Here is a 13,214-nt window from a genome sequence, read left to right on the forward strand (position 1 = left end):
AATTTTGATAGCTTATCACAAATGTTGTCAGCCTTAACAAAAATTGCCTCAGAACTGCTGTTTCTGATGACAAAGTTGACGACTTATCACATTTGTGATAGCCCGTCAAAAATATCATACGGAGCACTTGGCTGGATTTTTTGATTCCACCTTCTTTGAACTAAAATCTAACTACAAAAATAAATAATTTGCTGGAATATAAAAATTTTGGGTTGCCTCCCCATAGCGCCTAATTTACTGTCGCGGCACGACTTGGTTATCTTGACTACTCAGACTTCGCCAAGACAACCAGTTGATACCCCTTTACCATCTTCATAAAATACGTCCATAATTGAGAAAGAACTCATCTCCTTTGCCGGTGTCATGGATGAGTGTATTTTAAATCTTGCTTCCTTGTCATTAAACTTGAACTTCAGCTCATTCAATTCAATATCCACTATCACTCTCCTAGTTGCAAGGAATGGTATACCCAAAATGATGGACACTTCGAAGTCCACCTCACAGTCCAGGACTACAAAATTAGCAGGCAGAATAAAGTCGGCCACCTTTACCAATACATCATGTAATATACCCACTGGCCACTTTACAGACCTATCTGCCATCACCAATCACATATTCGTCGGGGTAGGATCCCCCAAACCCAGTTTCTTGTACACAGTGAGTGGCATTAGGTTTATACTGGATCCCAAATCGCATAGTGCTTTTGTGAAATTTAAGGACCTAATAGTACTCGGGATCGTAAACGCTCTTGGATCTGCCTTTTTCTGCACTAAAGACCTTATAGAGATAGAGCCACAATGAAAGAGATTGTCCTCTGGCTCATGGCTAACCTTTCATTTCTTAGTCACAAGGTCTTTCATAAACTTCACGTATCCTGGCATTTGATCAAGTGCCTCAACCAAAGGCACATTTATTGTTAATTGCTTGAGCATTGCCATGAATTTGCTGAATTTTGCATCATCAACCTTTCTCTTCAACCGCTGAGGAAATGGAGGTGGTGGTCTTGGGATAGTTTTCAACACTACCTCCTTCTCCTTCTCTTTGAATTTATCTAGAGCATCATCAGAATTATCCAGCTTCTCAGACTCCACTGGACCACTTTCGTCCGGTTCAACATCAGCTACCTCATCAACTACAGGTTTGTCCACAGAAGAGTTAGGTAATATCTTACCATTTTTAGTAGTACTATGCATGAGCCATTATTCGGTGGATTTTAGACCGTATCACTTGGTAATATTTTGATCTTTCTCTGGTTGAACGCTGTGGAGAGTTGGATCATCTGCTGCTCCAACTATTTGGTTGCGGTAGAGTGTAAGTGCACCAACTGACCGATGAATGTCAGATTGATCTTCATGGTGTTCACACCAGATTTGGTAGCTTTCACTCCCTTCAACAACTTAGCCATCATGTCCTCCATGGATATCTTTTTAGAACTTGTTGAAGCAGCCTCACAATTTCCAAGAGAAACATATAACCTGCTTCTGTCATTGTTATTTCTCCAATTTCCTTGCTCTCTATCTTTATAACAAGGCTTATCATAGTAAGTCCAACCTTGATTATTAATATAGTTAGCCTCTTCATCTGTATTAGCCTCACTTCTATCCTGAGATCCTATAACTTTTACCTTTTCAATCTTTCCTGATAGCAAGTGCTTGATTAGTAAGTCCATCTGTGTTTTAAGGTGATCCATGTCTTGGTCACTCTCCTCTTCTCTTTTACATTGTTCCACAGTAATACCTACAGAAGTAGTGAGGTTGGCCACTACAGAGTCTAGGGTATGCCATGCCTGACTCTGTTTGGTCATTCTGTCCAGCATCTCTGAAGCCTCTGGGAATGTAAGATCAACAAATAAACCACTAGTAGTATTGTCTACAATTGTCTTTGTAACAAAGTTAAGAGCCCTGTACAAAGTCTCCATCAAATTTATGTCCGTCATGTTATAGTTCAGACACAGTGTCAGCTTCTTCTTGAATCTTTCCTAGGTTTCATGAAAGGCTTCAGTCGGGAGCTACCTAAAGTTGCTAATCTCATCTCTCAACTGTACCCTCCTGGAATGCGGAAAGAACCTTTCTAGGAAAGCTCCTTTTAACTGCCTCCAGTAAGTTATAGAATCGGGTGTCAGCTCACTTAGCCACAATGTTGCCTCTTTAGATAGAGACAATGGAAACAATCTCAACCATATAGCACTCTGTCCCACTCGTGGTTTATCAAAAGATTTGCAAATGGTGAAAAAATTCATCAGATGCAAGTTCGGGTCAACCCCAGGAAGGCTACCAAATAACCCCTTCAGATTTAGGAGTTGAATCATGTAATACCCCAAAAGTTTAGGCATTTTTAGGATCATATTTCGAATGAGTAATAAATTTTAGTGCTTTGGTAGTTCTATAATCAAGGTTGATGCATATTAAGGCCTCAAAAGTGTCCTAGCTAATAGACGAATCAAAACATTTTCTTACCGATTGAATTCTTTAGAAGGATATTGGTATAGTCAGTTTCAAATGAGCATATCTCTCATTATTATATTAATATATGAGATCATGATGCACCAATAGAAATATAATTGAATTAGGTTTCCAACGATATAAATTTCACCTAAATCCGATATCGGAGCAAGAAGTTATGCCCATTTTACTCCAGCATGTCAGGCTGGGAAACTGAGTGACGACATTCGTGACAAGCCGTCACGCCCGTGATGGCCTATCACCAATGTCGTCAGCTCTGGGCAGATTTTCACCCCCAGTGATGACATTTTGTGACAAGCCGTCATGCCTATCACCAATGTCGTCAACCCTGGGTAGATTTTCACCCCTAGTGATGACATTTTGTAACAAGCCGTCACGCCCGTGATGGCCTATCACCAATGTCGTCAACCTTAAATAGAAAACCAAGATTTCACCTATTTGTGATGACAATTCCTGATGACCTATCACCTGTATGACGGCTTGTCACGAATGTCGTTAACTATTTTTCCTAGCAATTGAGAGACATTTTAGTAAGGGTATTTTGGTCTTTTACCTTTACTTCCCATGACTTATAACCCTTAAGGAGCATATTATCTTCCATTCTCTTTAGTTAAACATCTCAAAAATCTCTCTCATATACTCTTAACCATAATATTAGGGTTTTCTCTCAAGATCCTCTCCTCAAGAGCAAGCCTAAGGAATTCTTCAAGAACCTTCAGAAATATTAGATCTCTTTCAAGATTCAATCAAGGTATGCGTAGTATTATCCATGGGTCCCTTTCATCCATGGAGCTCAAGAATCATGTTTTAAATTATAAATTATGACTTCCTTGTCATGTTATGACTATATTCATGTTGATGATTGTTGTTTGGATTCAAGGTTTTATCTTGATGTGTTTTCATGAAGCATGTGAATAGGTTAGTTAAAACCCATAAATTTTTGATGGATTAAGATGGTCGAATTGATAAATATACCTATGCCTTAATAGAGTGCATGCAAGGTGTTTGATAAAATGCCTAAGGAACTAGAAATCATACAATATAGCTAAATTATGACTAAGTGATGGATTCATGATATGCTCCTATGTTCCAATGATTTTCATGTTGATATTGTGTCTTATAAATACTGTTGGGATGTTCATGAACTAGTCTTATGAGATTATTCCATGCTTACTTACAAATCCTACTTATGTACAAAATGAATGCTATCCATGCACTTCGTGAAATTCCCCAAGTTATGATATTAGCGATTGTTGATGTTGGTCACGTACTCAAGTCAGTCATGTGCGTCAGTTTCCTTCCATCGAGTCCTGGGGGTACTTGTACCCAAAAAAAATATAGCTATGTGCCTAGAGCCTTGTCACGTTTCACAATCTCCAAAATCAAGCCATGAATCAATAGAAATCAATTAGTCATGTGACTCAGGAAAACCTCATGTCTCAGTCAGTTATCAGATATCAGAAGTATTCCATCAATTAACAAAATTCAATAAGTTTAGTCCACGTACAGTCAGTTGCTCATGTTCATTCTCTTCAGATGGGAGTAGAAGTTAGCATCGAGTGAATCCAAGGATGGGAACACACCTGTTATATGAGGGCTGCGATTCTTAGCAGTCATCCTTGCATTCCAGAACTATGTAGCTAGCATAGGTTGAGACATTACTGCCTTTATATGAGGGTAGATGAGGTAGCTTAACCTGTTATATAAGGGTTCCCACCATTCTCACTAGAGTCACCTATTATATGAGGGTTTCTCACACGTTATCCTTACCAGTGGTGCGGTATTGACACCCTAGCCATAATGGCACATATGGGGCATGTCGGTTAAATAACTGCCTCCCATAGTTTCAGCACCAGTCTCAGTAAAAGAAATCAGATAGTTCTTTAGATTTTAGTATACCAGGACTGTCAGATACAGTCAATTTAATTACAGTATGGAACTCAGATAGTTCCATCAGATTCAGGACTGTCAGATATAGTCACCTATGTTATCAGAACTACAGTATCAGTCATGATTAGTTATCAGTAAACTATGTATTAGAGTACCAATTTAGCTAGCACGCATTCACGATCTCAGTTATTATGCATGCATGTTTTGCACTCTCACATTCATATCAGTCAGTCAGTTAGCATTGCTCATGCATATAAACTCTTTTGCATTTAGCCTACCTCACTCGTATACTCAATACATCCCTACGTACTAACACATTTGTGCTATGGTGCTTTATTTTCATGTTACACCATAGGTCCAAAGACACGAGCTCCAGATCCACAGTAGCAGTAGCATTCTAGTATACAGAGTTGCAGTGAGTCCTCTTCATTCGAGGATGATATGATTTGATTTATTTATTATCTCAGTTAGCTTTTAGTTTTATGAGTTAGTTGGAGACATGTTCTTTCATCTTCTTATTCAGACAGTACTTAGAGGCTTTCAGATTTAGTTCAGATTTGTATTCAGTTTTGATTTAGATTCAGTTGTTTTGGGTATTCGTTACCCCACATGGATGTTATGTTTTGATAGATTCTTTATTCAGTTGAACCTTATGGCCTATTTTTTATGTTTTTCGCATTCTTCATGTATATTATGCAGTGTACAGGTACAAATATCAGTCATGGGTTAGCTTGTGGTCCTTCGGGGTCATAGGTACCGTGTAGCATTCTGGTTCAGAAAATTGGGGTGTTATAAAATTAGTATCAGAGCCTAAGGTTCAATAGTATCCTAGGTAGCCTAAAATCCGCATCTAGTAGAGTCTTGTACATGGGTGTGTTGCACGCCATATTTATGTATGGGAGGCTACGAGATGTTTTAGGAACAATTTCCCTTCTTCAGTATTTATGTTGTGTTTGTGAGCATAATCTCAAGTTAAACTCTCAGTCTAATCTATTCTTCTCTTATTTCAGAATATGCCTCCAAAGAGAAGAAACTAACCAGCTCCTCAACCTGAAGATCCTTTGGACGAACATATTTCTCATGTGGAGTTTAGGATGTCTGTGGCTTCCCAAAATGAATGGATACCAGTTAATTTGGCCAATTTAGTGGTCAACTCAGCTGCAGCTAAGTTTTGGGACTTCACCCAAATGAACCCTCCATCTTTCTTCGGGTCTAAGTCTGATGAAGACCCTCAGGAATTCATTGACCAAGTCTAGAAGTTCATTGACATCATGGGTGTTACTTCTGTTGAGAGTGCTGAGTTAGTTGCATACCATTTGCAAGATGTGGCTCATACTTGGTACAAACAGTTGAAGTCTGAGAGGGTAGAGGATGCAGGTCCTATTAAGTGGGAGGAATTTGTCACGACTTTCTTAGATAGATTCTTTTCCCAAAAGTCGAGGGAGGACAAAGTTCTTGAGTTCATCAACCTCAGACAGGGAAATATGAGGGTTAAGGAGTATTCTCTTAGATTTACTCAGTTAGCTAGATATACCCCTCATATGGTTGTAGACAGTAGGGCTAATATGAGTAAGTTCGTGTCAGGGGTGAATGATAGCGTGGTAAATAAGTGTAGGTCTGCGATGCAGAATAGTGATATGACTTTAGCCAGACTCATGACCTATGCCCAGCAAATAGAGGAGTAGAAGGTTAAGAATAGGGCGAGGTAGAACAAGAGAGCAAGATCAGGCAGTTTCAGTTTTGCTCAGCCTAAATCAGAGAGAGAAAACTGTTCACAGTTTTTTCCTAAGTCAGTAGTTCCATCCCTTTCTTCCGCCAGTGCCCCAGTGCCAAAATTCAGAAATAGCAACAGAGATAGAGCACCAGGCTCTAAATCTCAGGGCAGTGTTAGCAGTTCCTGGAATCATCCTCAGTGTCAGACTTACAGTAAGCACTATTAGGGTATGTGTAGAGCGGGTAGTGGCATTTGTTTCAGTTATGGAAAGCTAGGCGACAGAGTTAGAGACTGTCCTCAGCCAGGTCCTCAGGGTCAGCAGAATCATTCCATAACTCTGTCCGAGCGCTTAAACCAGCAGGGTGCCACTTCCAGTGCTACTAGTGTGCAACGCCCAAACAGACTCTATGCTCTTCAGACCCGACTGGATCAGGAAATTCTCCTGATATCATTACTGGTACGTTTATGCTTTGCTAGACACAGGTGCATCCTTGTATTTTGTTACTCCATCATAGCAGACGATTTCGAAATCAGTCCCAAAATTTTAGCAGAGCCCTTTTCAGTCTCTACCCCAGTGCGTAAAACCATTATAGCTCGGCAAGTATACAGGAATTGCCCAGTTATGATATTTCAGAGATCTTAATTAGAGATGACTGATTTTGATGTCATTCTCGACATGGATTGGCTTTATTCCTGCTATGCCATAGTCGACTGTAGAAATAGGATAGTTCCCATCTTAGAGTGGAGGGGTAGTACTTCGTCATTCAGGGGTCAGCTTGTTTCATACCTTTGGGCAAGGAAAATAATTTCTAAGGGGTGTGTGTATCATCTCGTACATGTTAAGGATTCCAGTTTTGAATCTCCTAGCTTGGAATCAGTCCCAGTGGTTAATGAATATTCAGATGTCTTTCCTGAAGAACTTCCAGGAATTCCTCTTGAAAAGGAAATAGACTTCTGTATTGATTTACTTCTAGACACTTAGCCTATTTCTAATTTCTATTCCGCTATACAGAATGACACCAGCAGAACTCAAAAAAACTAAAAGATCAGTTGAAGGATCTCTTAGATAAGGGATTCATCAGGCCCAGTGTATCCCTATAGGGTGCACCAGTCTTATTTGTGCACAAGAAAGTCGACTCTCTTAGGATGTGTATTGATTACCTCTAGCTTAACAAAGTTACGATCAAGAACAGGTATCCACTTCCTAGAATAGATGACCTGTTTGACCAACTTCAGGGTGTCAGTTATTTTTCCAAGATAAACCTCAGATCAGGTTACCATCAACTCAGAGTTAGAGAATGTGACATCCCGAAGATAGCTTTTCGTACTGGGTATGGTCACGTTAAATTTTTTTAGTCATATCCTTTGGTCTTACCAATGATCTAGCCGCTTTCGTGGACTTGATGAATTGTGTGTTCTAGCATTATTTGGACATATTCGTTATAGTCTTCATAGATGATATCTTGGTCTATTCCCGCACAGAGCGTGATCATTTAGACCATCTCAGAATTATTCTTTAGACTTTCGGAGATCATCAGTTATTCGCCAAGTTCAGTAAGTGCAAGTTTTGGCTAATATCAGTAGCATTCCTTGGCCATATTATTTTTGGTGATGGAATTAGGGTTGATTCTCAGAAAACTAAAGTGGTAAGAAACTGGCCTTGCCCAGTATCTCCATCAGATATCAGGAGTTTCTAGTGTTTGGCTGGCTATTACAGGTGATTTGTTGAGAGATTTTCTTCTGTTGCATCTCCCATGTCTAGATTGACTCAGAAGAAGGTAAAGTTTCAGTGGTCAAATTCATGCGAGAAGATTTTTCAGGAATTGAAGACTCGACTCACCTCAACTCCAGTCTTTGCTCTTCCAGATTGTTTAGATGGGTTTGTAGTATATTGTGATGCATCCAGAGTAGGTTTAAGTTGTGTCCTCATGCAACATGGTAAGGTCATAGCCTACGCCTCCAGACAGTTAAAGCCCTATGAGAAGAGTTATCCTACTCATGATCTTGAGTTAGAAGCCGTGGTATTTGCCTTAAAGATTTGGAGTAATTATTTATATGGAGTTCATGTTGATGTCTTCACAGATCACAAGAGTCTCTAGTATGTCTTTTCTCAGAAAGATCTCAATCTTTGTCAAAGAAGATGGTTAGAGCTTTTGAAAGATTATGACATGAGTGTCCTTTACCATCCGGGAAAGGCCAATGTTATGGCCGATGCTCTTAGTAGACTCTCCATGGGTAGTATTTCTCAAGTTAAGAATAGCAAGAAGAAGATAGCTCAAGAGATCCAACAGATACCAGACTAGGCATTCGCTTTGTCAACTCTTCAGAGGGTGGTGTATGTGTTCAGAGTAGTTCAGAGTTATCTCTAGTTTCTGAGCTGAAAGAGAAGCAAGAAAGGGATACTAGCCTTGTCAATCTAAAATAGTCAGTTCAGAATTAGAAAGTAGAGGTTTTCTCCTAAGGGGGATATGGTGTTCTTCGTTGTCAGGGTCGTCTGTCTGTTCCGAGTGTAGATGACTTGAGGTAGTGAATTCTTGCAGAAGTGCATAGTGCATGATACTCAATTCATCCAGGGGACACTAAGATGTACCATGACTTGCGGGAGATCTATTGGTGGAGTAGGATGAAGAGAGATGTTGCAAAATTTATAGCTAAGTGCTATACATATCAGTAGGTTAAGATAGAGCATCGGAAACCTAGTGGTTCCATGCAGGATTTCACCATTCCTACTTGGAAGTGGGAAGAAGTGAACATGGACTTCGTGATGGGTTTTCCTCGCATCCATCATCAGCATGATTCAATTTAGGTCATTGTAGATAAAATAACCAAGTCAGCTCACTTCCTTCCAGTTCGTACTTCTTATTCAGCTGAGGATTATGCCAAACTCTATATCAGGGAATTGATCAGATTACACGGTGTTCCATTATCTATTATCTCAAATAGAGGTACCCAGTTCACCTCTTACTTTTGGAATTCATGTTGATGATTGTTGTTTGGATTCAAGGTTGTATCTTGATGTGTTTTCATGAAGCATGTGAATAGGTTAGTTGAAACCTATAAATTTTGGATGGATTAAGATGGTCGAATTGATAAATATACCTATGCATTAAAAGAGTGCATGCAAGGTGTTTGATAAAATACCTAAGGAACTAGAAATCATGCAATATAGCTAAATTGTGACTACGTGAAGGATTCATGATATGACCCTATGTTCCAATGATTTTCATGTTGATGTTGTGTTTTGTTAATGTTGTTGGGATGTTCATGAACTAGTCTTATGAGACTATGCCATGCTTACTTGTAAATCCTACTAATGTACAAAATGTATGATATCCATGCACTTCGTGGAATTCCCCAAGTTATGATATTATGGATTGTTGATGTTGGTCACGTACTCAAGTTAGTCATGTGCGTCAGTTTCCTTCCATCGAGTCCTGGGGGTACTTGTACCCGAAAAAAATATAGCCGTGTGCCTAGAGCCTTGTCATGTTTCACGATCTTCAAAACCAAGCCATGAATCAATAGAAATCATTTAGTCATGTTACTCAGGAAAACCTCATGATCTCAGTCAGTTATTAGATATCAGAAGTATTCCATCAGTTAACAGAATTTAGTAAGTTCAGTCCACGTACAGTCAGTTACTCATGTTCAGTCTCTTTAGATGGGAGTAGAAGTTAGCATTGAGCGAACCCAAGGATGGGAACGCATCTGTTATATGAGGGTTTCGATTCTTAGCAGTCATCCTTACGTTCCAGAACTATGTAGTCAGCATAGGTTGAGACATCACAGCCTGTTATATGAGGGGAGATGAGGTGGCTTAACCTGTTATATAAGGGTTCTCACTGTTCTCACTAGAGTCACCTATTATATGAGGGTTGCTCACACGTTGTCCTTACCAGTGGCACAATATTGACACCCTTCCAGTCAAGGCAGAAATTGGACCTCGGCTTAGCGATAATGGCACATATGGGGCATGTCGGTTAAACAACTACCTGCCACAGTTTTAGTATCAGTCTCAGTAAAAGAACTCAGATAGTTCTTCAAATTTTAGTATATCAGGACTGTCCGATACAGTCAATTTAATTATAGTACAGAACTCAGATAGTTCCATCAAATTCATGATTGTCAGATACAGTTACCCATGTTATCAGAACTACAGTATCAGTCATGATTAGTTATCAGTAAACCATGTATTAGCGTACAGATTTAGCTAGCACACATTCATGATCTCAGTTATTATGCATGCATGTTTGCACTCTCACGTTCATATTAGTCAGTTAGTTAGCATTGCTCTTGTATGTAAACCTTTTTGCATTTAGCCTACCTCACTCGTATACTCAGTACATCCCCACATACTGATGTATTTATGCTAAGGTGCTTTATTTTCATGTTATACCATAGGTCCAGAGACACGAGCTCCAGATCCGCAGTAGCAGTAGCATTCTAGTATACAGAGTTGCAGTGAGTCCTCTTTATTTGAGGATGATATGATTTGAATCATTTATTATCTCAGTTAGCTTTCAGTTTTACGGAGTTAGTTGGAGACATATTCCTTCATCTCCTTATTTAGATAGTACTTAAAGGCTTTCAGATTTAGTTCAGATTTGTATTCGGTTTTGATTCAGATTTAGTTGTTTTGGGTATTCGTTGCCCCACATGGATGTTATGTTTTGATAGATTCTTTATTCAGTTGAACCTTATGGCCTATTGTTCATGTTTCTGCATTCTTCATATATATTATGCAGTGTACAGGTACAAATATCAGTCATGGGTTAGCTTGTGGTCCTTTAGGGTCATAGGCACCATATAGCATTTCGGTTCAGAAAATTAGGGTGTTACAAATCATAGTACTCGTAATGTTGAATTTTGCCCCTGATGCCAATGATGGAGGAATAATTGCACCCGTTGCACCTACTCCGTCCATTCTATCATCATTATTATTGGGATCATACTAGACCGGCTGGTACTTTTCCCTTTCTCGGAATGGACAGTTCCTATTAACATTACACCGTACTAGTGCAGGTATTTGATCTGCACGCCTTGGGTTACTAGGATTCACCAACTCCTCGTCTCCCAAATCTTTGTCCTCAGGATTTGGATGTCGTGCTTGTTGGACGACATTTTTAACATTTACCTGAGCTCTAGCTAAGGCTGCCAATTCTAGTTCTTGGCATACAGTATAAAGATCCTGTAAATAAACAAAAACAACAAATAAACATAAAACTAGGAAACTTGACTAACAGTGAATTAATGCACAAAAACTTCAATTTTCAACCGTATTCCCCAGCAATGATGACATTTTTAATATTTCTCAAACTACACCTCTCAACGAGAATGTAAACAATCGTTGTCAATAGAAAATCCAACTAGGTTGGGGTTGAATCCCACAGGGAATATGGTGTGAACATTAGTCGTTTGCGATTTAATCAACTGATAGTTGGATGTTTCCAGAAAAAAGGGGTTTTTAGTTAACAAGTAAGTGTTAGTCACTTTAGTATAAATGTTTGTAATCAAGAGTTTATGAAAAACCAGAATTATGTTCACTAGGGATTTTGGTACTTGACATATTCTGCTAGTGGTTTAAGATTCTCACGGTAGGTAGGACAACAAGTTATATTTATCAAAGTTATGCTTAAATGTCTCTCGACCTACTTAAGCATTTAATTACCTAATCCTCTCAAACTTAGGGAATTTATATTCACAGCCCAGATTTTACCTCAGGTTAACCAACCTTGTTACAACGCTGATTATTAAATGGAAGTTTACTATTTCCAAGTCCCTGTTGATAATTCACTTCTCATTATATTTGATTTCATTCTCAAACAAATCAAAGACGGTGTTATCTATCGTTTGGAACCAACAGACAGTAATTAAAACATCAGAATTATCAAGGAGTCCTACCACCTTTCGAATCTTGAACACTCAGCACCTTATCAAGATCTACCCCTTGATCCTATAATTCAGGTTAAAGGAATTTAGCTGCTCATGACATAGTAATCAAAGCAACTAGATGAATTCATGCTTTGAAAGATAAACTTACCACAAGATGAATAATAACTAGTGAATCTCAGATTAGATCACAACAGAAAATCCCAAAATAATGATTAAATTCTCTTCAAAATAATTGCTTTTTCAAGCCAAGAAGTTAGAGAGAAAATATCAAAGTATTGTGTCTCAAAACTCAAAGTTTGAAAATCCTAAGAAAACCCTAAACAAGGCTTCAAATAGTTCACCATAATTATGGAAACAAAATAATAAAATTCAGAAATTCTTCAGATTAGGTAATGCCATTTGTGATATTCTATTAGGAGGCTGACGACTTATCACAGATATCGTCAGCTTACTCCTTGCTTTGGACACTTCCTACCTAACACTGATGACAAACGGTGATGCCCTATCAGCTCCTTGACGACTTATCACAAATGTCGTCAAGTTTCTATTTCAGTTCTCATGTGCTGCCTTAGTTTGATGGCATTCTTCACGGCTTATCAGCTCCTTGACGACCTATCACAAAATGTCATCACAACTTTCAACTTAGGCTAATTCTCTGTCTATGGCTAATGATGAAGCTGATAGCTTATCACAGGGCTGACGACTTATCAAAAATGTCGTCAGCCATACTTTGCCTCTATTTACTTCAGATTTTAGCTCATTTTCTACCATTCTTGTTGGTTCTCTAACATATTAGCTTCTTCTGCAAAATCAAACATAAAACAACCAAAAATGACAAAAGTTTCTTAAGACTTCGCAATTATTCTTAGTTAAAAGCTTCAAATGTGTTAGCATTAGCTCACACATCAAAGATCTTTCAAGAAAAAATCAGTGGGACAAAACCTTGAAAGAAAAAATGAGTACGTGTATTAACTCCCTTTGATGAGAATATCAACCCAAAGACTCGAATCTTCTCATCTCAAAGTTGTACATCATCTTTGCAAAAGTTGAAGCTGGTATAAATTTGGTGAGTAAATCAACGATGTTCTCGGTTGAACGAATTTGCTGCATGTTAACACCACCATTCTTTTAAAGCTCATGTGTATAGAAAAGCTTTGGTGGAATTTGTTTCATTCCATCTCCTTTATGAATCCTTTATTTAATTGTGTTATGCATACTGCATTATCTACATATAAGATTATGGATATTTTGTTATT

The sequence above is a fragment of the Capsicum annuum genome, chromosome 12, assembly GCF_002878395.1.
Source record: "Capsicum annuum cultivar UCD-10X-F1 chromosome 12, UCD10Xv1.1, whole genome shotgun sequence".
Lineage (NCBI taxonomy): Eukaryota > Viridiplantae > Streptophyta > Magnoliopsida > Solanales > Solanaceae > Capsicum > Capsicum annuum.